This window comes from Ovis canadensis, chromosome 16, assembly GCF_042477335.2.
Source record: "Ovis canadensis isolate MfBH-ARS-UI-01 breed Bighorn chromosome 16, ARS-UI_OviCan_v2, whole genome shotgun sequence".
In the NCBI taxonomy this organism is placed as follows: domain Eukaryota; kingdom Metazoa; phylum Chordata; class Mammalia; order Artiodactyla; family Bovidae; genus Ovis; species Ovis canadensis.
Genome location: NC_091260.1, coordinates 14213207 through 14240265, shown reverse-complemented (window position 1 = coordinate 14240265; position 27059 = coordinate 14213207). Strand labels below are relative to the sequence as shown.

Here is a 27059-nt window from a genome sequence, read left to right as displayed (position 1 = left end):
GCTTCTCCATCTTTGGCTGCAGAGAATATAATCAATCTGATTTCTGTGTTGGCCATCTGGTGATGACCATGTGTAAAGTCTTCTCTTGTATTGTTGGAAGAGGATGTTTGTTATGACCAGTGTGTTCTCTTGGCAAAACTATATTAGCCTTTGCCATGGTTCATTCTGTACTCCAAGGCCCAATTTGCCTGTTACTCCAGGTGTTTCTTGACTTCCTACTTTTGCATTCCAGTCCCCTGTGATGAAAAGGACATCCTTTTTTGGTATTAGTTCCAAAAAGTCTTGTAGGTCTTCAGAGAACCATTCAGCTTCATCTTCTTCAACATTACTGGTTGGGGCATAGACTTGGATTACCGTGATATTGAATGGTTTGCCCTGGAAATGAACAGAGATCATTCTGTCATTTCTGAGAATGCATCCAAGTACTGCATCAGACTCTTTTGTTGACTATGATGGCTACTCCATTTCTTCTAAAGGATTCTTGCCCAGAGTAGTAGATATAAAGGTCATCTGAGTTAAATTCATTCATTCCAGTCCATTTTAGTTCGTTGATTCCTAGAATGTCGATGTTCACTCTTGCCATCTCCTTTTTGACCACTTTCAATTTGCCTTGATTCACAGACCTAACATTCCATGTTCCTATGCAGTATTGCTCTTTACAGCATCAGGCCTTGCATCTATCACCAGTCACATCCACAACTGGGTGTTGTTTTTGCTTTGGCTCCATCTCTTCATTCTTTCTGGAGTTATTTCTTCACTGATCCCCAGTAGCGTATTGGGCACCTACTGACCTGGGGAGTTCATCTGTCAGCGCTGGAGTGGCAAGTGGCCAAGAGGAGATACCCCATGCCCGAGGTTAGTAGTGGCAGCCGTGAGGTGATACACCACATCCAAGGTCAGAGAAACCCCAGTAAAATGGTAGGCGCTGAGACAGGGAATCAGAGGGCAGACAGACTGAAACCACAATCACCGAAAACTAACCAATCTGATCACATGACCACAGCCTTGTGTGACTCAGTGAAACTACGAGCCATGCCGTGCAGGGCCAATGAAGAGGACGGGTCATGGTGGAGAATTCTGACAAAACGTGGTCCACTGGAGAAGGCAGTCGCAGCCACTTCCGAATTCATGCCTTGAGAACCCCATGAACGGTATGAAAAGGCCAAAGGATAGGACACTGAAAGATGAACTCCCCAGGTCAGCAGGTGCCCAATATGCTACATCATCATAGGAGACAAAATGCTTTCTTGTTGACAGTCCCCTGTGTTGTCATGCCTGGATCTCTGAACTCTAATTGAAAAGTGGTTGTTTGGAACCTGAATGGTGCTTGCTTTCAAGTCTAGCATGCTCTAGCTGACCTGATGGGCATTGTGCTGGCCTGGGACTCGGAAGCTCAGAAGCCTGGAAATAGCCCCAGTGCTCATTTGAGGTATGAGTTGGGCACTGGGTAGAACTGGGTTCAATTGGCCGTTGGTCTCTCTTCCTTGCTAATATCCCTCTTCTTTCCTCTCTCTTTTTCTTCTCTAAGCTTCTACTTAACTGAGCTTCCATGGCTGCAGTGGCCTTGAAAATGCACCATTCAGAACTTGTGCTTTGCCACAGGGACCATAAATGATAGACAGACCCAGACACTATGTTCCAAATCCACCATGTCATCTACTGAGGCTTTTCTTCCCTTGAGCTGATCTCAGTCACTGATTGAACACAAGCATAATACTAAAGCAGGACCATTCCTGCAAGATATTGGATAAGTTGACTCTTGCACTCCCATCAGCCTGGCTGAAATTATCCCAGCAGTGTGCTGCAGTCTGAGACTCTGCCCACCCAGCTCCCTCCCTTCCCTCTGTCCTTCCCCGGATCAGACCTATGCTGGGCTCTGATGGCTCCCCTTGCCTCCTAGGATTCCTCCTCTGTTCCTCCTGCAGACATTTCCCCAGCAAGTCTTTTACAGGTCTAATCCCATCCTGGCCTCTACTTCTTACAGGACCAGGAGTAACACATGTGACTGCGCACAGGCCACCAGCAGCAAGGAGTCTTCTCCAACCCAACAACTGGTGAGTACTTTCTTGCTTCAGGTGCAGAAGAGGGTAGCTGACCAGTGAATCCAGGAAGAGTCAGTTGGAGCAGGAGGAGATGGACCTACCTGATGGAGCTAAAAAGACTAGCACTTAGTCGTTCCCAAAACCCCAGGGTCAAATAGAAGACGATTGGTTCCTCCTCATTTCCTGACTTATATTTCAGAGGGTTTCTTGCTTTGTTTTTACTTTATTTTCACATCAAAGTAATTTTGAGGATTTATATAGATCTGATTTTACATGGAAATAAATGGGAGTACCATTATTGTCAAAAATTTTCCAGCATAATTTCTCAGGGTTTCTGCTTCTTCACCTTCCATCCACACACTGGTTAGACAGAGACTTGAACTTGCCAGGTGAGTAATTTGGGAGCCTTTTAACACTACCTGTTTTTACATGTCTGTTCAACATTTAGTAGGAATGAAAAAATAAAAATAAATGCTTTTTATGTTGAAAATAAAGATTTATATTCCATGTACATATCGCTTGGGATTTTCTGAACTAGACAGTTTCTTGAGAGGCATATTGAACTTTTAAAATGAAGTTATTCTCAGCCATTAAAAAGAATACATTTGAATCAGTTCTAATGAGGTGGATGAAACTGGAGCCTATTATACAGAGTGAAGTAAGCCAGAAAGAAAAACACCAATACAGTATATTAACACATATATATGGAATTTAGAAAGATGGTAACGATAACCCTGTATGCGAGACAGCAAAAGAGACACAGATGTAAAGAACAGGCTTTTGGACTCTGTGGGAGAGGGAGAGGGTGGGATGATTTGGGAGAATGGCATTGAAACATATATACTATCATGTAAGAAACGAATCACTAGTCTAGGTTCGATACAGGATACAGGATGCTTGGGGCTGGTGCACTGGGATGACCCAGAGAGATGATATAGGAAGGGTGGTGGGAGGGGGGTTCAGGGTTGGGAACTCATGTACACCCGTGGTGGATTCATGTCAATGTATGGCAAAACCAATACAGTGTGTAAAGTAAAAAAAAATAAAATAAAATTAAAATAAGGTGATCTAAAAAATAAAATAAAATGAAGTTATTCTAGTTTGCATTCCCACCAACAGTGTAAGAAGGTTCCCTTTTCTCCATACCCTCTCCAGCATTTATTGCTTGTAGACTTTTGGATAGCAGCCATTCTGACTGGCGTGAAATGGGACCTCATTGTGATTTTGATTTGCATTTCTCTGATAATGAGTGATGTTGAGCATCTTTTCATGTGTTTGTTAGCCATCTGTATGTCTTTTTGGAGAAATGTCTGTTTAGTTCTTTGGCCCACTTTTTGACTGGGTCGTTTATTTTTCTGGAATTGAGCTGCAGGAGTTGCTTGTATATTTTTGAGATTAATTCTTTGTCAGTTGCTTCATTTGCTATTATTTTCTGCCATTCTGAAGGCTGTCTTTTCACCTTGCTTATACTTTCCTTTGTTATGCAGAAGCTTTTAATTTTAATTAGGTCCCATTTGTTTATTTTTGCTTTTATTGCCAATATTCTGGGAGGTGGGTCATAGAGGATCCTGCTGTGATTTATGTCAGAGAGTGTTTTGCCTATGTTCTCCTCTAAGAGTTTAATAGTTTCTGGTCTTACGTTTAGATCTTTAATCCATTTTGAGTTTATTTTTGTGTATGGTGTTAGAAAGCGTTCTAGTTTCATTCCTTTACAAGCGGTTGACCAGTTTTCCCAGCACCACTTGTTAAAGAGATTGTCTTTTCTCTTTTGTATATTCTTGCCTCCTTTGTCAAAGATAAGCTGTCCATATGTGTGTGGATTTATCTCTGGGCTTTCTGTTTTGTTCCATTGATCTATTTTTCTGTCTTTGTGCCAATACAGCCACTATGGAGAACAGTGTGGAGATTCCTTAAAAAACTGGAAATAGAACTGCTATATGACCCAGCAATCCCACTGCTGGGTATACACACTGAGGAAACCAGAATTGAAAGAGACACGTGTACCCCATGTTCATTGCCACACTGTTTATAATAGCCAGGACATGGAAGCAACCTAGATGTCCATCAGCAGATGAATGGATAAGAAAGCTGTGGTACATATACACTATGGAGTATTATTCAGCCATTAAAAAGAATACATTTGAATCAGTTCTAGTGAGGTGGATGAAATTGGAGCCTATTATACAGAGTGAAGTAAGCCAGAAAGAAAAACACCAATACAGTATACTAACACATATATATGGAATTTAGAAAGATGGTAATGATAACCCTCTATGCAAGGCAGCAACAGAGACACAGATGTATAGAACAGTATTTTGGACTCTGTGGGAGAGGGCAAGGGTGGGATGATTTGGGAGAATGGCATTGAAACATATATACTGTCATATGTGAAGCGAATGACCAGTCCAGGTTTGATACATGAGACAGGGTGCTCGGGGCTGGTACACTGGGATGGCCCAGAGGGATGGTATGGGGAGAGAGGTGGGAGGGGGCTTCAGGATGGGGAACATGTGTGCACCCATGGCAGATTCATTTCGATGTATCACAAAACCAAAACAATATTGTAAAGTAATTAGCCTCCAATTAAAATAAATAAATTTATATTAAAAAATACCAAAAAATGAAGTTATTCTAATAAATCATCTCCAGGAAACAGTACATGCAGTATCATGAATTTTTTGGTTTCAGAATTTCAGTAGCCTGGATTGTTAAAGGGAACTTTTGGGGGGCCAGTCTCAAAGTTAGTGGTGAGGCCTTGTCCATGTAAATTGCATGTACTTGCCACAAAAATATCAGCAGAGATAGACTAGCAACAGTACCCAGTGTTTAATTGCAACCAGACTAATTTAGGTCTCACCAGTTTTGTCAGCTGGAGAAGGAAATGGCAGTCCACTCCAGTGTTCTTGCCTGGAGAATCCCAGGGACGGGCGAGCCTGGTGGGCTGCCCTCTGTGGGGTCGCAGAGAGTCGGACACGACTGAAGCGACTTAGCAGCAGCAGTTTTGTCAGCAGTCATGTGTGGAGAGCTGAGTTAACCAGCTCCCTTCTGTAGTTTTATTCCAGTGACATTTCAGTATCCCCTATTAACTGGTGCACTGGACAGCTGCCTCGTGGCTTAGGGTTGTATCCTTAGCCTGGAGTATGGGATGGACTCAGCCTGCAGTACCACAGCCTGTCTATAAGATGCCCACCGTAGAGCTTGAGGGCCATCTGGAAGGGGTAGGGGGGAAGACCAGGGAGTGGGGAGCCTGGGGGAGACAGATGAGGGGGTGCTGCAATGATCAGGCACCTGGCAGGGTGAAGGACAGCTGTGGCTGTCATGGGGTTTTCTCAGATCCAAGAGGAAAAACTCATCAGAGAAGGAAGGGAGGAGCAGTGGTTTTCAATCAGGAACAGTTTTGCCATTTCCCACCACTCCTACCCCCAAGACATGTGGCAATGTCTAGAGACGTTTTTGGTTGCCACAGCTTCGGGGAGGGGTCGACTAGGACCAGCATCTGGTTGGTGGAGGCCAGTGTGCACACCTGCTAAGTTGTTTCAGCTGTGTCTGACTCTTTGCAACCCTGTGGACTGCAGCCCACCAGGCTCCTCTCTCTGTGGGATTCTCCAGGCAAGAATACTGGAGTGGGTTGCCATGTCCTCCTCCAGGGGGTCTTCCCAACCCAGGGATCGAACCTGCATTTCTATGTCTCCTGCACTGGTGTTCTTTATCACTACCACCACCTGGGAAGCCCATGGAGGTCAGAGATGCTGTTAAACATCCTAGAATGCACATAACAGCTCCCACAACAAAGAATTATCTAGTTCAAAATGTCAGTAACGCTGAAACTGAGAAAACTTGCTAGAACCTGACTTAAATCTAGTCCTGGGTAAAAATAATTTACGGATTTTTTTTTTTCTTTTCTAGGATGAAGGCTTTCCTGCAAGGCCCCCGCTGTCTTCCACTTCACCTGTGGTTTACCGCCTTCTCGTCTGAGTCCTGTGGCTCCTAGCATCTGTTCCACCTCCGCACTTCATTTTGGTGGAGAACCTGTATGGCCATAAGCTGGGAGGGAGTGGAAGGCAAGGACTGTGAGCCAAGACACACACCCATATTGTCTTACTGCACACTGAGGCATCCCCAGGCAGGGAAACCCCTGCAGACTAAGAGGGAGGCTGGGCTCAAGAACCAGAGGGTCCAAATTTTGGCAGAGAAGGGAAAGCTTCCAGGAAAGAGGTGGGGGGTGCTCCTCATTAACAGCTCCGTGGGAGAGGGAATGTGTGTGGTATGCTTATGTTCCATTTGTCTAAATATTATTTTCATGAGGTCAGAGACCTTACCCTTTGTTCTAACTATCCATGAATACATAATAAACCACCCCTAAATTAAGTGGCTTCATGCACTTTATTAATATAGTGCATGAATTGTATCTCATAGTTCTTGAGCGTACCTGGGTGGTGGTTTTTGCTTGGATTTCTCATGGGTGGATATAGTAAGATGGTGTGTCAGACTACAGTCATCTGAAGACTCAGCTGGTCTTGATATCTAAGCATACTCACCTGGGTTGCATTTATTTTTGGCTTTCTGCTTAGAGCTCAGCTGAGGCTGCACCCGAAGTGTCTACATGTGGCCTCTCCATGTGGCTTGGACTTCTTAAAGCATGGCAGCAGGCTCCTAAGAGGGAGCATCTGAAGAGAAAACTGAAAGACTGTTTGTGATATGGCCACAGAAACTCCAGATTTCAGCTGGTTAAAACAAATGCGCTGAGCCCAGCCCAAATTCAAGGTGAGGGAAACTGGGTGACTCCTCTCGATGTGAAGAATGGCATGGACACACAGGGTTGAGGGCTGCCGTGTGACTGTTTGCCAGTTCCTGCTCTTCGATGCCTTGAAATCTATCAACCCCAACACCATAAACAAGAGAGCCTAGTAGAGAGGTGTGCCAGGTAGGTGAGAGGTAAATTGTTAAGACCCTAGATGCCCAGAGGCAGGGAGACCTGGCTTTGAATCTGGGTGTTTTCCAGCTACCAGCTGTGGATCTTGGGCAAGTTGTTTAATCTGTGTGAGCCTCAGTTGGCTCATTTGTAAAAGAATGATAATATATACATCTCCATGTATGGTTGTGGGATTTAAATGTTGCCCAACATAGAGTGAGCATTCAGTAATTGTTTGCTGTTAGAAATAAAGGTGAAAAAAAGCTGTGCTTTGCTTCTCTAGCACCCCTTGTTTACTCTGATCCAGCATCAAGGTGAACTCAGCTCTACAGCACCACTAATGTTCAGGTCTCCCCAACAAGAAGAACATGGAGTTGAGAAACTGCAGTCAGGTAGGTAAAGTCAAGGTTCTGAGAATGGATATTGCCACAGTGACCCTTAGGGGCCCTAGAGAGGATGGATTTGTCCTGGAGATTAAAAGTGAAGGATCAGGGTCTGATCCAAGCAGAGTATGTTGATAGAGCAGTGTGGTGGAGGGGATGGGGAAAAGCTCTGCCTCTGGCTCATGTTCCTTCTACTAATATTTTTAGAGCCTCAGCTATCTCACTACAATGGACGGGTGTGATCTGAGGGCTGCAGAAGTTCCTTCTAGTCATGGCCAAGCTCTTCCAGGTTAGGAATCTCCAAATGTGTCCACTCCTACCCATCTGTGTGGTCAGCACTCTGGCTTGGGTCACTGTTGTTGTTATTCTCTTAATTACTGCTAACGCCTCTTTACGGGTCCTCTTGCTCTTAATCTGTGCCCACTGGACCTTTGCAGGGCAATCAGAATAATCTATTTTGTAACACAAATCTAATTATGTACTCACAGGCTAAAAGCCTTCAGGGCTTATTATTCTCCACTTTCCCCTCTCTCTGCCTTTCTTTGTACCTAGTTTCAGAGGGTTGCTAATCTCAATGGATTTCTTTGACTTTCTGTATCCTACTGGGGTTCAGCCAGTGAAGGACCCAGCAGGGGACTGGAGAGCAAGAGCTGGGAGCATTTGAAGTGTGCATTCCCCCTGGAGTGCCGCAGTTCCTGCTGTTTCCTGTGACTTTCCACGTCGTCCTGCATGGTCACTCTCCTTCCTGGCTCTGCCTCTGATGACTTCCCTCCCCTACCTCCTCGGACCTGGAAGTGATCGTGGCTTCTCTATGTTGCTTTGCTTGAGTACTTCAACACCCTTCCTTGGTTCCTTTAACTCCACCAAACCCATTAAAGTATTTCGTCTGTAATTACACCATGCAAAATGCCAGGCTGGATGAGTCACAAGGTGGAATTAAGATTGCTGGGAAAAATATAAACAACCTCAGATATGCAGATGATACCACTCTAATGGAAGAAAGGAAAGATGAACCAAAGAGCCTCTTGATGAGAGTGAAAAAGAAGAGTAAAAATCTGGCTTAAAACTCAACATTCAGAAAACTAATATCAAGGCATCAAGTCCCATCACTTCATGGCAAATAGATGGGGGAAAAGTGGAAACAGTGACGGATTTTATTTTCTTGGTCTCCAAAATTACTGCAGCCACAAAATTAAAAGACTCTTGCTCCTTGGAGAAAAACTGTGACAAACCTAGACAGCATATTAAAATGCAGAGACTTTTCTTTGCTAACAAAGGTCCGTAAAGTCAAAGCTATGGTTTTTCCAGCAGTCATGTACAGATGTGAGAGTTGGACCATAAAGAAGGCTGAGTGCCGAAGAATTGATGTTTCTAATTGTGGTGCTAGAAAAGACTCTTGAGAGTCTCTTGGACAGCAAGGAGATCAAACCGAACAATCTTAAAGGAAGTCAAGCCTGAATATTTATTGGAAGGGCTGGTGCTGGAGCTAAAGCTCCAGTACTTTACACCTGATGCAAAGAGATGATTCATTAGAAATGACCCTGATGCTGGGAAAGTTTGAGGGCAGGAGGAGAATGGAGGAAGAGGCTGAGATGATTGGATGGCATCATTGATTCAATGGACATGAAAGTGAAAGTGAAAGCCGCTCAGTTGTGTCTGACTCTGCGACCTCATGGACTGTAAAGGAATTCTCCTGGCCAGAATACTGAAGTGGGTAAGCCAGTCTCTTCTCCAGGGGATCTTTCCAACCCAGGGATTGAACCCAGGTCTCCCTCATTGCAGGCAGATTCTTTACCTGCTGAGCTACAAGGGAAGCCCAAGAATACTGGAGTGGGTAACCCATTCATTTCCCAGGGGATCTATCATTTCCCAGGGGATCTTCCTGACCCAGGAATCGAACAAGGGTCTTCTGCATTGCAGACAGATTCTTTAGCAATTGAGCTATCAGGGAAGCCCCAATTTGAGCTGATGGTAAACTGGGGTCAACTCTGCTAGGGAAGGGAGGCAATGAGGACGAGATTTCCAGGAACATAAAGGCACATTAAAGTGAGGAGGTAGGATGAGCATTAAAAGAACTGAGTTAAGGCCTGGGCACCCGATACAGAGAGGGAGACAAACAGCACTGTGCAGCTGAGAGGGGGCAGGGGTCAAGTCCAGCAAGACTGTGGGGGCCTTGTGAAGAGGAGCTTGGGCTCCATCCTGAGACCAGTAGGAAGCCATTGGAAGCTACAGCTATTAGGGCCTCAGGAGGAAACTGCTGGTTTCCATGAACCATACTTAAGCAAAGTATTGATGATAACTTTGTTCAGTCACTAAGTTTGCAAACTCTGGGAGACAGTGAAGGACAGGAAAGGCTGGCATGCTGCAGTCTGTGGGGCTGAAAAGAGTCAGAAACAACTTAGTGATTATAGCTGTAATTTCCAGGCCTTAATTCAGTTCTTTCAATGTTCATCCTACCTCCTTGCCTTTACTGTGCCTTTATATCTTCCTGTCTTAAAGCTCAACACTCAGACAACTAAGATCATGGCATCCGGTCCCATCACTTCATGGGAAATAGATGGGGAAACAGTGGAAACAGTGGCTGACTTTATTTTGGAGGGCTCTAAAATCACTGCAGATGGTGACTGCAGCCATGAAATAAAAAGACAGTTACTCCTTGGAAGAAAAGTTATGACCAACCTAGACAGCATATTAAAAAGCAGAGACATTACTTTGCCAACAAAGGTCCATCTAGTCAAGGCTATGGTTTTTCCAGTGGTCATGTATGGATGTGAGAGTTGGACCGTGAAGAAAGCTGAGTGCTGAAGAATTGATGCTTTTGAACTGTGGTGTTGGAGAAGACTCTTGAGAGTCCCTTGGACTGCAAGGAGATCCAACCAGTCCATCCTAAAGGAAATTAGTCCTGAATATTCACTGGAAGGACTGATGCTGAAGCTGAAACTCCAATACTTTGGCCACCTCATGCGAAGAGCTGACTCATTTGTAAAGACCCTGAGGCTGGGAAAGATTGAAGGCAGGAGGAGAGGGGACAACAGAGGATGAGATGGTTGGATGGCATCACCGACTCAATGGACATGAATATGAGTAAACTCTGGGGGTTGGTGATGGACAGGGAGGCCTGGCGTGCTGCAGTCCATGGCGTCGCAGAGTTGGACACGACTGAGCGACTGAGCTGAGCTGAGCTAATGTCTTCTGGAAATCTCATCCTCATTCCCTCGCTTCTCTGGCAGAGTTGGCTCTACTTTACCATCAACTCAAGCACTGCTTTCTTAGAAGAACTGCCATGAATCACTAGATTCGGCATTTTTCTAGTTCTTTAAGTTTCCTTCATACCTCGGGTCACAATTCATACAGTAATTTGATAGTCTCTCTCCCCTACTAGGCTGTGAGAGGAATGGGATTGACATAGAAAGTTGAAAGTGGTTTTCAGAAGGTGGTGGAGGAAACTGAGTTGGTAAAAGGGTACAAACTTTTAGCTATAAGATGAATAAAGTCTGAAGAGCTAATGCATCACATGGTGACTCTAGTTGATAACACCGTTTGATATAGTTGAAATTTGCTAAGGGAGTAGAACTGAATGTTCTCATCCCCTTCAAATGTGTGGGGGATAAATATGTGAGGTGATGGATGTGTTGATTAACGTGATGGGGGAAACCCTTTCACAAGGTATATGAATTGGGTTGGCCCAAAAATTCCTTCAGTTTTTAAGTAAAAATAAAAGACCTGTTTTTCATTTTCACCAAGAACTTTATTGAATAATGTATTCACCATTTTGTTCCACTACCTTCTGCCATTTTTCAGGCAACTTCATAATTCCATCTTCCCAAAACTTTTTATCTTTTTGAGCAAAAACTGTTCCAGGTGCTTTCCAGGGAACTGGAATTTTTTCCATTAAGAGAATTTTGCTAAGACTGAAGTAAATAGACATCTGATTGTGCAATGTCTGGTGAAGATGGCGGGTGAATCAGAACTTCCCAGTGAAGCTGTAACAGTTTTTGCCTGGTCATCAAAGAAACATGCAGTCCTGTCATCCTGATGGAAGATTAAGCATTTTCTGTTGCCTAATTCTGGATGCTTTTCATAGAGTGCTGCTTTCAGTTGGTCTAATTGGGAGCAGTACTTGTTGGAATGAATTGTTTGGTTTTCCAGAAGGCTCATAATAGAGGACTCCCTTCCAATCCCACCATCTATACAGCATCACCCTCTTTGGATGAAGAGACTTTGGTGTGGTTGGTGGTTGTTCATTTCATTTACCCCACTGTCTCTTCCATTCCACATTATTGTACAGTATCCCCTTTTCAATGCCCATCACAGTTTGCTTTAAGAGTAGAACATTTTCATTACATTTAAGTAGAGAATCGCATGCAGAAATATCATCAAGAAGGTTCCTTTCACTTAACTTATGTGGAACCCAAACATCAAAGTGATTAACATACCCAAGCTGGTACAAATGATTTTCAGCACTTCATTTGGATATTTTGAGTATGTCAGCTATCTCCCACGTGGTATAACATTGAGCTTTCTCAGTTAATGTCTTGATTTGATCGCCACCAACGTCAGCTGGTCTCCCTGACCATGGAGCATCATCCAGCATGAAAGTTTGCACCACTCTGGACACGTTCAGTGTGCCGCGGCACCTTCTCCAGGCATTGCACAAATTCTTTTTGCATTTCAGTTATGTTTGTACCTTTCTTGAAATAATAAAGCATAATATGCTGAAAATGCTTTTTTTCTTCCATTTTCAATATTAAAATGGTTACACAAAAATTCACCAATTTTGATGTTTTTGTTTTTAGATGCATAGTGGTATGACAGCTGTCACAGTACAATCTAACAAAATTATTTCAAATGGAGTTAAAGACAACTAAGCACTACTAGAGCCATCTTACGAAAAAAACAAAACTTTTGGCCAACCCAGTATAGCAAATCGCCACATTATAGTCTTTAAATATCTTACTTTATTTGTTCACTATACCTCAGTAAAGCTAGGGGAAGAGGAAGAGGCAGGGGATCAGGCACCATGTCAATTTTGGTTCACATTTGTATCTTCAATATCTAGCATGATGCCCTGGTACATTGCAGACCCTCCATAAAGAATCTTTGAATCAATAGGTATAATCTAAAACCCCAAATCTTATTGCTGGAGGTTAGGAAAAATGGGTTGGTGCTTCCAAGATCATTTTAAGAAATTAGAGGCTGTAATAAGGGTTTGAGTCATCAGATTTCGTACAACTTAAATTGCCCCTCTGCACCTTCAATTCCTTTCGGATATTTTTAGAAACTCTGTGCCCAAACAGAGCTCTGCAAGGAAAATTCATGCCCATCCCCAATACTACCACATGTGTGGTATGCCACAGAGCAGAAAAACAATCAGAAATGCACTTGGTGAAGAGAAAACAGCCGAACATGAGTCCCTGGGCAGAGCATCTTGGAGAGGCCAGCCCAGCAGCTGTTTGCATTAAAAATGATTGCCTTGTATTTATGGCAGAAGGGCAACAATAAGCAGTTTATAGCCTATAATCTAACACAAATGACTTGGGAAAATATTCTTAATAGATAGTTCATCTGAGTGTCCCAGGGTGTAAGGAAACCCAGCAGGGAACACTCAGAATTGGCCTTCGCTGATCTGACAAACCCTCACTGACTGGTTGCATGTTAAAGCATTTCTCTGCACAATTTTACATTCTTCGACTTAAGGAGATTCTGTGAAAGACTGACCAGAATCTGAGGGCACAGACTCCGAGGGCACAGACTCCACCAGATGCTCAGCCTCCAGAGTTCACACTGGCTTCATAGAAATGAAGCTGCACCAAGCCAGGGAAAATGAAGCGTGACCTTGTAAAATATCAGTTTCTGGCTTTCCCCCCACTAATTGTGGGGATGTTATCATGAAGGAAGAAAAATATCGCTTTCCACACTCTATTCTGGAAAACGATATCCATCTGTGGGAATGCTGAGCAGGCATGATTGCTGTGGCCAGGCGTGGTATGAGACTGACAGGCTGGGCGAGAGTTTGGTTTCTGTGAGGGGTCAACTAGAAGAAAGGAAATAGGTTCTCTGGGAATTTATGTTCTCAGTGCTCTTTCCTCTGCCCTCCTCCCAATGCCTAGGGCCTTCTTACCACTCAGCAATGCCCATTTGAGCCTGAAACACCATCCTATATTGTTAGATTTATTTTTTTCTTCACATGTCCCTAACTGGACCACATGCTTCTCAAGATCAAGTCTGAGCCTCAGACCTCTCTGTCTCTCCTGGACTTCATTAGGACAATTCTAGCAGAAATCACCTACTTTCTGCTAGAAAGTACTAGTTTCTTCTACTAGAAAGCACACTGCCTCCCACTCCTGAACCCAGGTGATATCTTGTATCGCTACTTTTACCAATCACCCCAAACCTTGTTAAACTCTTCTGACCTTTGTTTCCATTCTTTCTCCCCTTAATAGTCAAGAACTTAAGGTTCACCATCAGGGAATTCATAGGGATGCTTCCTAAAAGCACAAGCTGGAATCAAGATTTCTAAGAGAAACAATAACAACTTCAGATACACAGATGACACCACCCTTATGGCAGAAAGTGAAGGACTAAAGAGCCTCTTGATGAAAATGAAAGAGGAGAATGAAAAAGTTGGCTTAAAACTCAACATTCAGAAAACTAAGTTCATGGCATCTGATCCCATCACTTCATGGCAAATAGATGGGGAAACAATGGAAACAATGGGAGACTTTAATTTTGGGGGCTCCAAAATCACTGCAGATGGTGACTGTAGCCATGAAATTAAGACACTTGCTCCTTGGAAGGAAAGCTATGATCAACCTAGACAGCATATTAAAAAGCAGAGACATTACTTTGTCAACAAAGATCCATCTAGTCAAAGCTATGGTTTTTGCATTAGTCATGTATGGATGTGAGAGTTGGACTATAAAGAAAGCTGAGCACAGAAGAATTGATGCTTTTAAACTGTGGTGTTGGAGAAGACTCTTGAGAGTCCCTTGGACTGCAAGAAGATCAAACCAGTCCATCCTAAAGGAAATCAGTCCTGAATATTCATTGGAAGGACTGATGCTGAAACTCCAATACTTTGGCCACCTGATGTGAAGAACTGACTCACTGGAAAAGACCCTGATGCTGGGAAAGATTGAAGGCAGGAGAGATGACAGAGGGTGCGATGGTTGGATGGCATCACCAACTCAATAGACATGAGTTTGAGCAAGCTCTGGGGATTGGTGACAGACAGGGAAGCCTGGTGTGATGCAGTCCATGGGGTTGCAAACAGTAGGTCACGACTGAGCAACTGAACTGATCAAGGAGTTAGGGACCAGCATTCTAGCTCTCTCGCAGCGATGTGAAATTTGGTGAGTTATTTAACCTCTACAAGCCTCAGTTTTCCTATCTACAGAATGTGGGTATCAGTGATACCTATTAGTACTTCAGAGCAGTATGGTAAAGATTGAGTGTATAGTGTTTGTGTTTGCCTGGTGCCTGCATATAGTCAGCCCTCACTGTTAGCTTCTTGGAGTGTTGGCATCCCCTCAAGATTCTGCTGAAGTCCTGGTGCCCAATGTGTAGTATTAGTAGGTGGGGCCTTTCGGAGGACCTTATCATGGCTGGGATTAATGCTGCTATCACGGGGTTTTCACAGAGTTTCCTTGCCCTGTTCATCCTGTGAGGACATGGCGAGAAAGGGACAGCTATCAACCAGGAAGAGGGCCTTGACCAGAGCATAACCATGCTGATGCCTTGAACATGGACATCTTAGCCTCCAGAACTGTGAGAAAAAAAGCCTTCTGTTTGTGTGTGTGTTTGTATGTTACCCAGTCTGTGGTACTTTGTTCCAGCAGGAGAATGGACTGAGACCTATTCCTCCTCCCCTCTGCCTCCTTTTTCTTATTTTTATGAGGATGATTTCATCTTTGTCTACAAACATTCACAGAATGTAAAATCTTAGATGCTTTCTACTAGAAAATGTAGTTCTAATGAGGTCTAAGAGAGATGGAGAGTTCTGAGACATAGACTGACCTTGAGGAAAGTGCAGTCCAGTTAGGGTAAATGTGTTCAATTGAGGAACCAACAGTAAAAGACGGTGAGCTCTGAGGTCAAGCTCCATGGGCTTGAGGAACCTTATCCAAGAGTCAGAGCCTTCTAGTTCTCAGAAAAATTAGCAGAAGGAGGATAAAGTATGCTAAATTGCAAAGTGACTTGACATAAGTAAAGATCTTTAGGCAAGAAATAGAATGGCAGGTTCAAAGCACAACAAAGAGACCATGTGACTGAAGTCTTCTGTTAGTGTTTGAAGAGTAGTAGGACATATGGCTAGAAGGAACCTTTGCTGCAGGAAGTACAGCTGCATGGGTGTTTTTACAAATGAACTAGGGGCTATTCAATGTCACAACATAAACATCTCTTCCTAGAGCTTCAACTTACTTGAAAATTAAATTTCAAATGCATCATTTTGTTTATTAAAATAAATTCACATATAATGTGAAGTATACTGAAAAAAATCACATGGGAAATTATGATAAGGATGAGAATTTGCATTTTAGGTGGCTATTTGGAGCTGTGATGCAGACATTGTGGAAACCTTTCCGTTATAGAACTGAGTGGCCAAAGTTTGAGATTCACAGCTAAACCAGAGGAGTATTCCTGGTGATAGAAATTGCATGGGACCAAGCTAGTCAGAAGAAAATGATAAAATGTTAGATACCAAATCCCTTTTTCTAATTTTGTCTATAGAGACAATGAGCCTTCGAGAGAAGGTAACACTTGCCTGGGGTTACACAGCTAAGCCTCTCCAGCATTCTTTTTTTCCTTCACTTTTAAAAAACTATGTGTTTGTTTATTTATTTATTTATGATTGGCTGTGCTGGATCTTTGTTGCTGAGAGCAGGCTTTCTCCAGTCGCGGCAGGTGGAGGCTGCTCTTTGTGGTGCGCAGTCCTCTCACTGCAGCGGCTTCCTGGTTGCACAGCTCGGATTCTAGGCCTGTGGGCTCAGCAGTCGCAGCTCACTGGCTCTAGAGCTCAGGCTCAGTAGTTGTGGTGCAGGGGCTTAGTTGTTCCTCAGCATGTGAGATCTTCCCAGACCAGGGATCAAACCCATGTCCCCTGCACTGGCAGGCGATTCTTAACCACTGGGCCACCAGGGAAGTCCCTCCAGTGTTCTTTAAATAACAAACAAGAGATAGCTGGTCGGGAAGATCTTCCAAAGTAGGAGATGGCAACCTGCTCCAGTATTCTTGCCTGGAAAATTCCACGGACAAGAGGAGCCTAGTGGGCTAGAGTCCATGGGGTCACAAAGAGTTGGACATGATTGAGTGACTGAGCTTACACACACAAGAGATAGCTCTCATGCGGGGTAGCTGTAACACAAATTGTTCCCCTGCTTCTGTGACACTCTCTCTAAGTTAAACATTACAAGCTGTAGCAGAAACCTTGTGCCATGGTTCTGATAGCTTATACGATTTTCAGGTCAGATTAAAAGCTTCCTCTTCAGTGATCCTGACTGTCAGCATCACTTCTTATCTATTGAAGGCTTATAGGAAGTCTTTTCCTGACTGCTAGCAAATCATTGCTCAGATTATTATTTCTTTAGGTCACTAGTCTTTTAAGCTCTCACTCTGGTGGCATCAGGTGAAATGGCTCCAGGAGTTTACAGTGACCAGTCTAGGGTGACCTGGGTCCTACTGGTAGCCAAGAGTCCCACAGACACAAGGTGATGAGAAAAATGAATTCAGCTCAAGAGCAGTGTCTACTGCCCAAGGAACATGGAAATATCACCTACTCATATGGTGTCCATGACACACTGCAGTAAGGTGAAAAAGCATGAATAAGACATTTGAACATACAGACTCCAGACATCTCAACCGAGTAAAGTTTTCTTAGGACTCTAAGGAAGATTTCCAAGCCACGGACTGGAAGAAAACAGAGCTTAAAATTCACAGAGCTGACAAAGGATTACATCCAGAAAATATAAAACTTCCTTATAAATCAACAGAGGACAGATTAAATCATAGTAGAAAATGGAATACTTCACAGAAGAAACCTGAAAAGCTGGTAATTATGAAATAAAGGTCAACCGCATGATAATCTTCTAACAGCAAATTAAAACTGCAATGAGATAACATTTTCTATCTGTCATATGGAAAAAGTAAAAGATCTAACAAAATCAAGTTTTGACTTAAATATTGAAAAGCCAACATCACATTTTCTATCAAAATGCTTATGACTTTAAATCGGCATAACCATTTAGGAGAGCAATTTATTAGTACTTAATAAAGATAGCCAGATCCTATGACCCAGTAATTCCATATCAAATATGTAGCCCAAGTACACATCCATGAAAATGAACAAAGAATATTCATGCAACAATAATTGAATTAGAAACAACCTTAATTTTTTTCATTAATAGAAAAATGGAAAAGTGTTGAATTTTTGAAATTTTATTTAAAGTAGATTACTATATAGCAATTAAAACAAAAAATTTGATCTTTATCAGCAGCTTTAAAATCTTTCAATTTAATTTTTAATTTTATTTGTCTATTTATTTTTGGCAGTCTCAGGTCTTCATTGCTGGGTGGGCTTTTCTCTGGTGTGGCAACAGGGGTCTAGTCTAGTTGCATACAGGCTTCTCATTGCAGTGGCTCCTCTTGTTGCGGAGCACAGACTCGAGGGCACACGGGCTTCAGTAGCGGTGCCTCCCAGACTCTAGATCACAGGCTCAGTAGTTGTGGTGCATGGGCTTAGTTGCTTTGCAGCATGTGGGTTCCTCCTGGACCAGAGATCAAACCTGTCTTCTGCATTGGTGGAGGTCTCCCCCACTGAGCCACCAGTGAAGCCCTTATCAGCATATTTAAATCTTGAAAATATGTTTACTGAGAGAAAAAGAAGTTGCAGTGAATAACTACAATATGATGCCATTATTATAAATTTTAAACTACAGATCAATACTATTGACTATTTTTAGACACACAGTAAAAGTGTAAATGGCTCCCCTGATGTCTCAGTGGTAAAGTATCTGCCTGCCAATGCAGGAGACACAGGTTCTATCCCTGGGTCAGGAAGATTTGCTGAAGAGAAAAATGGCAACCCACTGCAGTATTCTTGACTGGGAAATCTGAGGAACAGAGGAGCCTGGTGGACTACAATCCACAGGGTTGCAAAAGAGTTGGGCATAACTTAGTGATTAAACAACAAGAACAAAAGTGTAAACACATGAATGAGAAGGATACAAACCATTTTCAGAATACCAGTTACCTCTGAGGAAGAGAGTTGGGAAATAATCTTGGGAAGGGGACAAGAAAGGCTTCAACTGAATGCTTTGTAGTTCAGAGCAGTCAGAAATTTTTCATGAAAAATCCCCAGACCTGTGCTTGGGTGAGCATGAGTCTAAGTTTATACTAATTTCATGATAAAACTCCAACTGAGAAATTAAAGTTTTAAAAAAAGCAGTCCTGGACTGAGTAATCCCCTGAGGCACTTGGCAGAAACACTTTCATAACTTGGGGTGCACATGACTGACTACCACACTCATAAATCCCTACTGCTGATCAGTTCACAGACAAAAATTACAAAGCACAGTAGAAAGTAGTCTGTCCTGACAGAGAGTCAGCAGACACCATTAACTAGAATCTGAGGCTTCCAAGAACTGGATACTACAGAACATTCCTAAGGATACAAAACAATAAGTTCCCGTTCTCACTGAAGTGGACCCTCACAACACTTACACGGTGCCATTTCAGACCATTGGCTGCTGAACCCCTCCCCACCCCTTCCTGAATGAAGGCATTCACTTATCCTGCTGCTGTTCTACCATTGTTAGAAAAGGAGAGGATATTATCTCTTTGGTTCACAGACCTCAAGACAAAGAGGAACCATGTCTGCATCTGACGGGGTTTGAACTGGATGAAATGACTGAATGGGCCTTTAGAGTTGTTACCCTTGGTTATCTAAAAGCAGAGGCTTTTATTGCTCACCAGCTATTTGTGTGCTCCCTTATAATTTGCAGGCCACTTGCAGTTAGTTAGGACCAACGGATTATTTCTAGGCAGTTCCACTAAGTGGAAGTGACACAGGTCACCTCTGAACTGAAAGATGGACGAGAAGGCATAAGGTCTCTTGCTCTTCATCTTTGTTTCTTGGTGACAGTGGCAGCTGCATCTTGAGATAGTTTCGCCACTAGATGGAAACAGCTGGATTGCTGGATCACACTGCTTGGAAGGCAGCTGCAAAGTTTGCGTGAGAAGAAAAATAAGCTTTTATGTGTTAAGCCAAAACTCATGTTGTGTGTCTCTTATGTACAAATACAGACATAGACAGCTCATTGAAAAGAAGTTCTCATACAAAAATTAAAACTACACAGGGAGGCAGCCCACTGTGAGGGAAACAGCAGAAATAACTCAAGAATTAATGGTCCTAAAGTCAGAAATAATGGAACTATATGTTAGAGATAATATTAAAAGTGCATTTTGAATATTTGAAGTATCATTTATAGAAATAAAGGGTCAGTTCAGTTCAGTTCAGTCGCTCAGTCGTGTCTGACCCTGCGACCCCATGAATCACAGCACGCCAGGCCTCCCTGTCCATCACCAACTCCTGGAGTTCACTCAGACTCACGTCCATCGAGTCAGTGATGCCATCCAGGCATCTCATCCTCTGTCGTCCCCTTCTCCTCCTGCCTCCAATCCCTCCCAGCACCAGAGTCTTTTCCAATGAGTCAACTCTTCACATGAGGTGGCCAAAGTACTGGAGTTTCAGCTTCAGCATCATTCCCTCCAAAGAAATCCCAGGGCTGATCTTCAGAACGGACTGGTTGGATCTCCTTGCAGTCCAAGGGTTTCTCAAGACTCTTCTCCCAACGCCACAGTTCAAAAGCGCCAGTTCTTTGGCACTCAGCTTTCTTCACAGTCCAACTCTCACATCCATACGTGACCACTGGAAAAACCATAGCCTTGACTAGACAGACCTTTGTTGGCAAAATAATGTCTCTGCTTTTTAATATGCTATCTAGGTTGGTCATAACTTTTCTTCCAAGGAGTAAGCGTCTTTTAATTTCATGGATGCAGTCACCATCTGCATTGATTTTGGAGCCCAAAAAAATAAAGTCTGACACTGTTTCCACTGTTTCCCCATCTATTTGCCATGAAGTGATGGGACCGGATGCCATGATCTTCGTTTTCTGAATGTTGAGCTTTAAGCCATCTTTTTCACTCTCCTCTTTCACTTTCATCAAGAGGCTCTTTAGTTCCTCTTCATTTTCTGCCATAAGGGTGGTGTCATCTCATATCTGAGGTTATTGAGATTTCTTCTGGCAATCTTGATTCCAGCTTGTGCTTCTTCCAGCCCAGCGTTTCTCATGATGTACTATGCATATAAGTTAAATAAGCAGGGTGACAATATACAGCTTTGACGTACTCCTTTTCCTATTTGGAACCAGTCTGTTGTTCCATGTCCAGTTCTAACTGTTGCTTCCTGACCTGCATATAGGTTTCTCAAGAGGCAGGTCAGGTGGTCTGGTATTCCCGTCTTTTTCAGAATTTTTCACAGTTTATTGTGATCCACACAGTCAAAGGCTTTGGCATAGTCAATAAAGCAGAAATAGGTGTTTTTCTATAATTCTCTTGCTTTCTCGATGATCCAGCAGATGTTGGCAGTTTGATCTCTGGTTCCTCTGCCTTTTCTAAAACCAATAGAAATAGGTTTAAGGGATTAGATCTGATAGATAGAGTGCCTGATGAACTATGGACAGAGGTTTTTGTCATTGTACAGGAGACAGGAATCAAGACTATCCCCATGGAAAAGAAATGCAAAAAAGCAAAATGGCTGTCTGAGGAGTCCTGACAAATAGCTGTGAGAAGAAGAGAAGCGAAAAGCAAAGGAGAAAAGGAAAGATATAAGCATCTGAATGCAGAGTTCCAAAGAATAGCAAGAAGAGATAAGAAATAAAGGGTACCACTGGGAAATTTTTTTTTAACTTTTTGAAAAATATATGAGCAAATATTTTTAAAATGAGAATTGCATTTCAAATTGAAAAATCAGTAAAAGACACACAGACCTCACATATATTTACTCATTTTTTGACAAAGGTGAAACTGAATTGTAATAGGAAGTGAAATCTTTTTAATAAATTAATATTTTGTCAATTGGATATCCATATGAAAAAATTGAAATTTTATTTATACCTTACATTATAGAAAAATTAAGTATGAAAATAAAGTTTATAAATAAGAACACTGAAGAATATTTTCAAGCCAAATTTCTTATATGGAATAACCATGAAATAATAACAATAGAAAACAGTTGGACTATGTTAGAATTAGGAAGTTCTGTTTGTCAAAAGATACCACTATGAAAGTGATAAGACAAGCCATAGAATGAGAAATAGAATAGAATAGACAAGCCATAGAATGAGAAAAGTTATTTATAGTATATATAGCTGACAAAGGATTGCCAGTATTCTTGCTGGGAGAATCACATGGACAGAGGAGCCTGGCAGTCTGCAATCTATGGGATCACAAAGAGTCGGATACGACTGAGCATCTGAGTACATAGCACATCCATAATACCAAAACATCCATAATACCTAAACATCCATAATACCTAAGGAAATCTATTGCTAGAACTTTATTCATAGACAGATTAGCAATAAAGATGTAATCCCAATAAAAATATGAGCAAAAGACTCAAATACGAACTTCAGAAAAGAAGCTTTCCAAAGGCCGGTTACCACTGAAAAAGATGCTCAACATCTTAAGCCATTGGGGAAATACAAATTAAAACTTAAGTGTGATACCAGTACAATGAATATTCACCAAAATGAATAAAATAAAAAATAATGTGTTTGCAAATATATCAAACAACTAGAACTGTCCTCCACTGCTGTGGGGGTGTAAGTTAATAGCTTCTTTAAAAAACTTATTACGTAGTAAAATGAAACTGAACATATGCATACCCTATGTGGCAGGCAAAATATGGCTCCCCAAAGATGTCCATGTCTTACTCTCAAGGACCTGTGAATATGTTAGGTTATATGGCAAAGAGAAATTAAGTTTGTAGACAGAATTAAGGTTACAAATCACCTGACCTTAAAATAGGGAGACTATCTGGGCGTTCCCAATGTAATCACAAGGGTACTTAAGAGTGGAAGAGGAAATCATGAGAGAGAACCAAATGAAAGAGTGAGAAGGATTTGAATCAAAGTTACTGTTGGAGGCACGTGAGCCAAAGAGAGCAGGTGGTCTCTAGAAGTTGGAAAAGACAAGGAAATGGATTATTTCCCAGAGCCTCCAGAAAGAGAGACAGCCCTGCTAATCCATTGCCTTCTAAAGTTAAACCTTCATCTTAGCTCAGTGAGATTCATGTTAGCTTTCTGATATAAACTGTATGTTATTAAATTTGTTGTCTTAAGCCAGTAAGTTTGTGGCAATTTGTCACAGCATCAAGAGAAGACTTATCTATCCTATGACAGTAATTCTACTCCTACATGTATACTCAACAGAAAGGCAGAAATATGTACAAGAATGTACATACAGTCTTATTCATAACTGACTCAACTAGGAAACTACCCACATGTACATAAATAGATCACATGTAATGTCTTAAGACAACTGATACTAAACCACAGTGAGAAATGAATGCTACACACAACAATATGATGACCCTCACAAACATAATGTTGAATAAAAAAGCCAAGAGATTTCAGATTGAAAATTCCATTTATAATTAAGTTCAAGATGAGTAAAACTAATCTATGGTATTAAAATTGTGGTAGCCTTGGCTGAGGATCTGGTGGCTGAGAAGCAATGTGAAGGGGGTCTTTGGGATGCTAGCAATACTTGATTTCTTGTTCTGGGAGGTGGTTTCACAGCAGTTTGTGAAAATTATTTGAGTTGACATTTATGATTTATGCAAAATTGTGTGTGTATGTTATGTTACAATAAACTTTAACTTTATTAAAATTTTTTATTTTTTTAAATTTATTTTTTAATTAATTAATTTATTTTACTTTACAATATTGTATTGGTTTTGCCATAATATTGACATGAATCTGCCACGGGTGTACATGTGTTCCCCATCCTGAACCCCCCTTCCACCTCCTTCCCCATCCCATCCCTCTGGGTCATCCCAGTGGAGCAGTCCCAAGCACCCTGTATCATGCATCAAACCTGGACTGGTGATTCATTTCACATATGCTATTTTACATGTTTCAATGCCGTTCTCCCTTATCATTCTGCCCTCGCCCTCTCCCACAGAGTCCAAAAGACTGTTCTATACATCTGTGTCTCTTTTGCTGTCTCACATACAGGGTTATTGTTCCCTTCTTTCTAAATTCCATATATATGTGTTAGTATACTGTATTGGTGTTTTCTTTCTGGCTTACTTCACTCTGTATAATAGGCTCCAGTTTCATCCACCTCATTAGAACTGATTCAGATGTATTCTTTTTAATGGCTGCGTAATACTCCATTGTGTATATGTACCACAGCTTTCTTATCCATTCATCTGCTGATGGACATCTAGGTTGCTTCCATGTCCTGGCTATTATAAACAGTGCTGTGATGAACATTGGGGTACACGTGTCTCTTTCAATTCTGGTTTCCTCAGTGTGTATGCCCAGAAGTGGGATTGCTGGGTCATATGGCAGTTCTATTTCCAGTTTTTTAAGGAATCTCCACACTGTTCTCCATAGTGGCTGTACTAGTTTGCATTCCCACCAACAAGTGTAAGAGGGTTCCCTTTTCTCCATACCCTCTCCAGCAGTTATTGATTGTAGACTTTTGGATCACAGCCATTCTGATTGGCGTGAAATGGGACCTCATTGTGGTTTTGGTTTGCATTTCTCTGATAATGAGTGATGTTGAGCATCTTTTCATGTGTTTGTTAGCCATCTGTATGTCTTTTTTGGAGAAATGTCTGTTTAGTTTTTGGCCCACTTTTTGACTGGGTCATTTATTTTTCTGGAATTGAGCTGCAGGAGTTGCTTGTATATTTTTGAAATTAATTCTTTGTCAGTTGCTGTTTGCTATTATTTTCTCCCATTCTGAAGGCTGTCTTTTCACCTTGCTTATACTTTCCTTTGTTGTGCAGAAGCTTTTAATTTTAATTAGATCCCATTTGTTTATTTTTGCTTTTATTTCCAGTATTCTGGGAGGTGGGTCATAGAGGATCCTGCTGTGGTTTATGTCGGAGAGTGTTTTGCCTTTGTTTTCCTCTAGGAGTTTAATAGTTTCTGGTCTTATGTTTAGATCTTTAATCCATTTTGAGTTTATTTTTGTGTGCGGTGTTAGAAAGTGTTCTAGTTTCATTCTTTTTCAAGTGGTTGACCAGTTTTCCCAGCACCACTTGTTAAAGAGATTGTCTTTTCTCCATTGTATATTCTTGCCTCCTTTGTCAAAGATAAGGTGACCATAGGTGTGTGGATTTATCTCTGGGCTTTCTGTTTTGTTCCATTGATCTATATTTCTGTTTTTGTGCCAGTACCATACTGTCTTGATGACTGTGGCTTTGTAGTAGAGCCTGAAGTCAAGCAGGTTGATTCCTCCAGTTCCATTCTTCTTTCTCAAGATTGCTTTGGCTATTTGAGGTTTTTTGTATTTCCATACAAATTGTGAAATTATTTGTTCTAGTTCTCTGAAAAATACTGTTGGTAGCTTGATAGGGATTGCATTGAATCTATAGATTGCTTTGGGTAGTATATTCATTTTCACTATATTGATTTTTCCAATCCATGAATACGGTATATTTCTCCATCTATTTGTGTCCTCTTTGATTTCTTTCACCAGCATTTTATTGTTTTCTATATATAGGTCTTTTGTTTCTTTAGGTAGATATATTCCTAAGTATTTTATTCTTTTTGTTGCAATGCTGATGGAATTGTTTCCTTAATTTCTCTTTCTGTTTTCTCATTGTTAGGGTATAGGAATCCAAGGGATTTCTTTGTCTTAATTTTATATCCTGCAACTTTACTATATTCATTGATTAGCTCTAGTAATTTTCTGGTGAAGTCTTTAGGGTTTTCTATGTAGAGGATCCTGTCATCTGCAAACAGTGAGAGTTTTACTTCTCTTTTCCAATCTTGGTTTCTTTTATTTCTTTTTCTGCTCTGATTGCTGTGGCCCAAACTTCCAAAACTATGTTGAATAGTAGTGATGAGAGTGGGCACCCTTGTCTTGTTCCTGAGAAGGCAATGGATTGGTTACAAAAATTGCAGATCAGACAAAACTGAGATGAGAATTGAAAGTTGAGAAATAAATCTGAAGAACTTCTCCAGAATGCCATTGGAGGATAATAAGATGAAAAAATATTAATAAAAAAGAATGTAAGAATTAAAAGGGTCAAATTTATCTGTAATAGATACTACATAAAGAGAGAGTATAGCGCATAGGAGATAAAACATTCAAAGAGATAGTACTTAAAAATTTCCAGACTTAATAAAAGATGTAACTTCTCAGATTTAGAAAGCAATGGGTAAACAGAAATGAAAATAAACACATCTCTTGATATATTGTAGTTAAGCCAAAAGATACTATTTATCATAACAACAACAAAGGATGAAAGGCAGTGAAATCATAATTTCAAAGTGCTGAAGAAAGAACAACAGTCAATCTAGATTTTTCCTTTTTTAGTCAGGTATATTAAGTATAGTTTACACTGGGCAAAATTCTTTTACTGTACGGTTCTATGAGATTTGACAAGTGTATACAGTCAAACAATCTCTACTACAGCCAAAATATAGAATGATTCCGACACAAAAAAATTCCCTCATTCCCCTTCGTGGTTACCCCTGCTTCCACCCCAGTCTATGGAAACCACTGATATGTCTTCCATCTCTGTGTTTTTTATTTTCCAGAATATTATATAAATGGAATTATACAGAATGTAGCCTTTTCCAACTTTTCTCAATATAAAATGTATTTTGAGATTCATCTAAGCTGTTGTATGTAAGTATAGTTCATTTATTTTTGCTGAGTAGTATTCCACTGAATAAATGCAATACTTCTTATTTTCCTAACCACCAGTTGAAAGGCATTTGGGTTGTTTTCAGTGTTTGGCATTTATGAACAAAGTTGTTATAAACATCTGCATACAAAGTTTTGTATCAATACATGCTTTCATTTCTTTAGGGTAATGGGACTGCTGGATCATATATGGTGAGTGTATATTTAACTATATGAGTTGACGGATGGTTTTCTAAAGTGGTTGTACAATTTTGCATTAATATTAGCAATGTGTGAGAGTTCTAGTTGCTCCACACCCTCAGCAGCACTTCGTACTATCCCCCATTTCCCTTCTAATCTGTGTGTAATGCTATTTTGTTGTCATTTTAATTTGTATCCATTGGTATAGGTTCTGCTCTTAGCACTGGGACATATCACTAAGCAAAATAAAGGGACCTTTCTTTAAGACACTCACATTCTAGCACAGGAGATAGTCAATAAATAATAAACAAGAAAAGCAAATGACTTATATGATACAAAAATAGATAAATGCTCAGCAAAAGGGGGGAAATAAAGCAGGGTAAGGAGGAGCTAGTGTTGGGGATGGAGGTGGAGACTGCTATATTCAGTAACATGGTCACTGATTAGCCATATATAAGCAAAGACTTGAAGGAGATGAGAGTGTGACACAAGCAGATATCTAAGGGGAGTTTGCCCCAGGTTGAGGGAAAATCTGGAGAAAGTCAAGGCAGAAGCGTGCCTAGCATATTCAGTGAACAGAACAGAAGTCAGTAG

General features: G+C 41.3%; 2 long non-coding RNA genes across 2 annotated transcripts in view; one reads left to right on the top strand and one right to left on the bottom strand.

The window, feature by feature from the left end:
• Positions 1-1984: 1984 nt before the first annotated feature.
• On the top strand, positions 1985-7217 carry LOC138421674 (uncharacterized). Its single transcript, XR_011249591.1, has 3 exons — positions 1985-2054; positions 5949-6103; positions 6614-7217. It is a non-coding gene; the product is annotated as an uncharacterized lncRNA (long non-coding RNA).
• A 12367-nt stretch (positions 7218-19584) lies between these two features.
• LOC138421673 (uncharacterized) overlaps positions 19585-27059 on the bottom strand; it is a 30886-nt gene continuing 23411 nt past the window's right edge. The window contains exon 3 of the long non-coding RNA XR_011249590.1: positions 19585-21007. This is a non-coding gene — a long non-coding RNA (uncharacterized lncRNA). The remainder of the gene's footprint in view (positions 21008-27059) is intronic.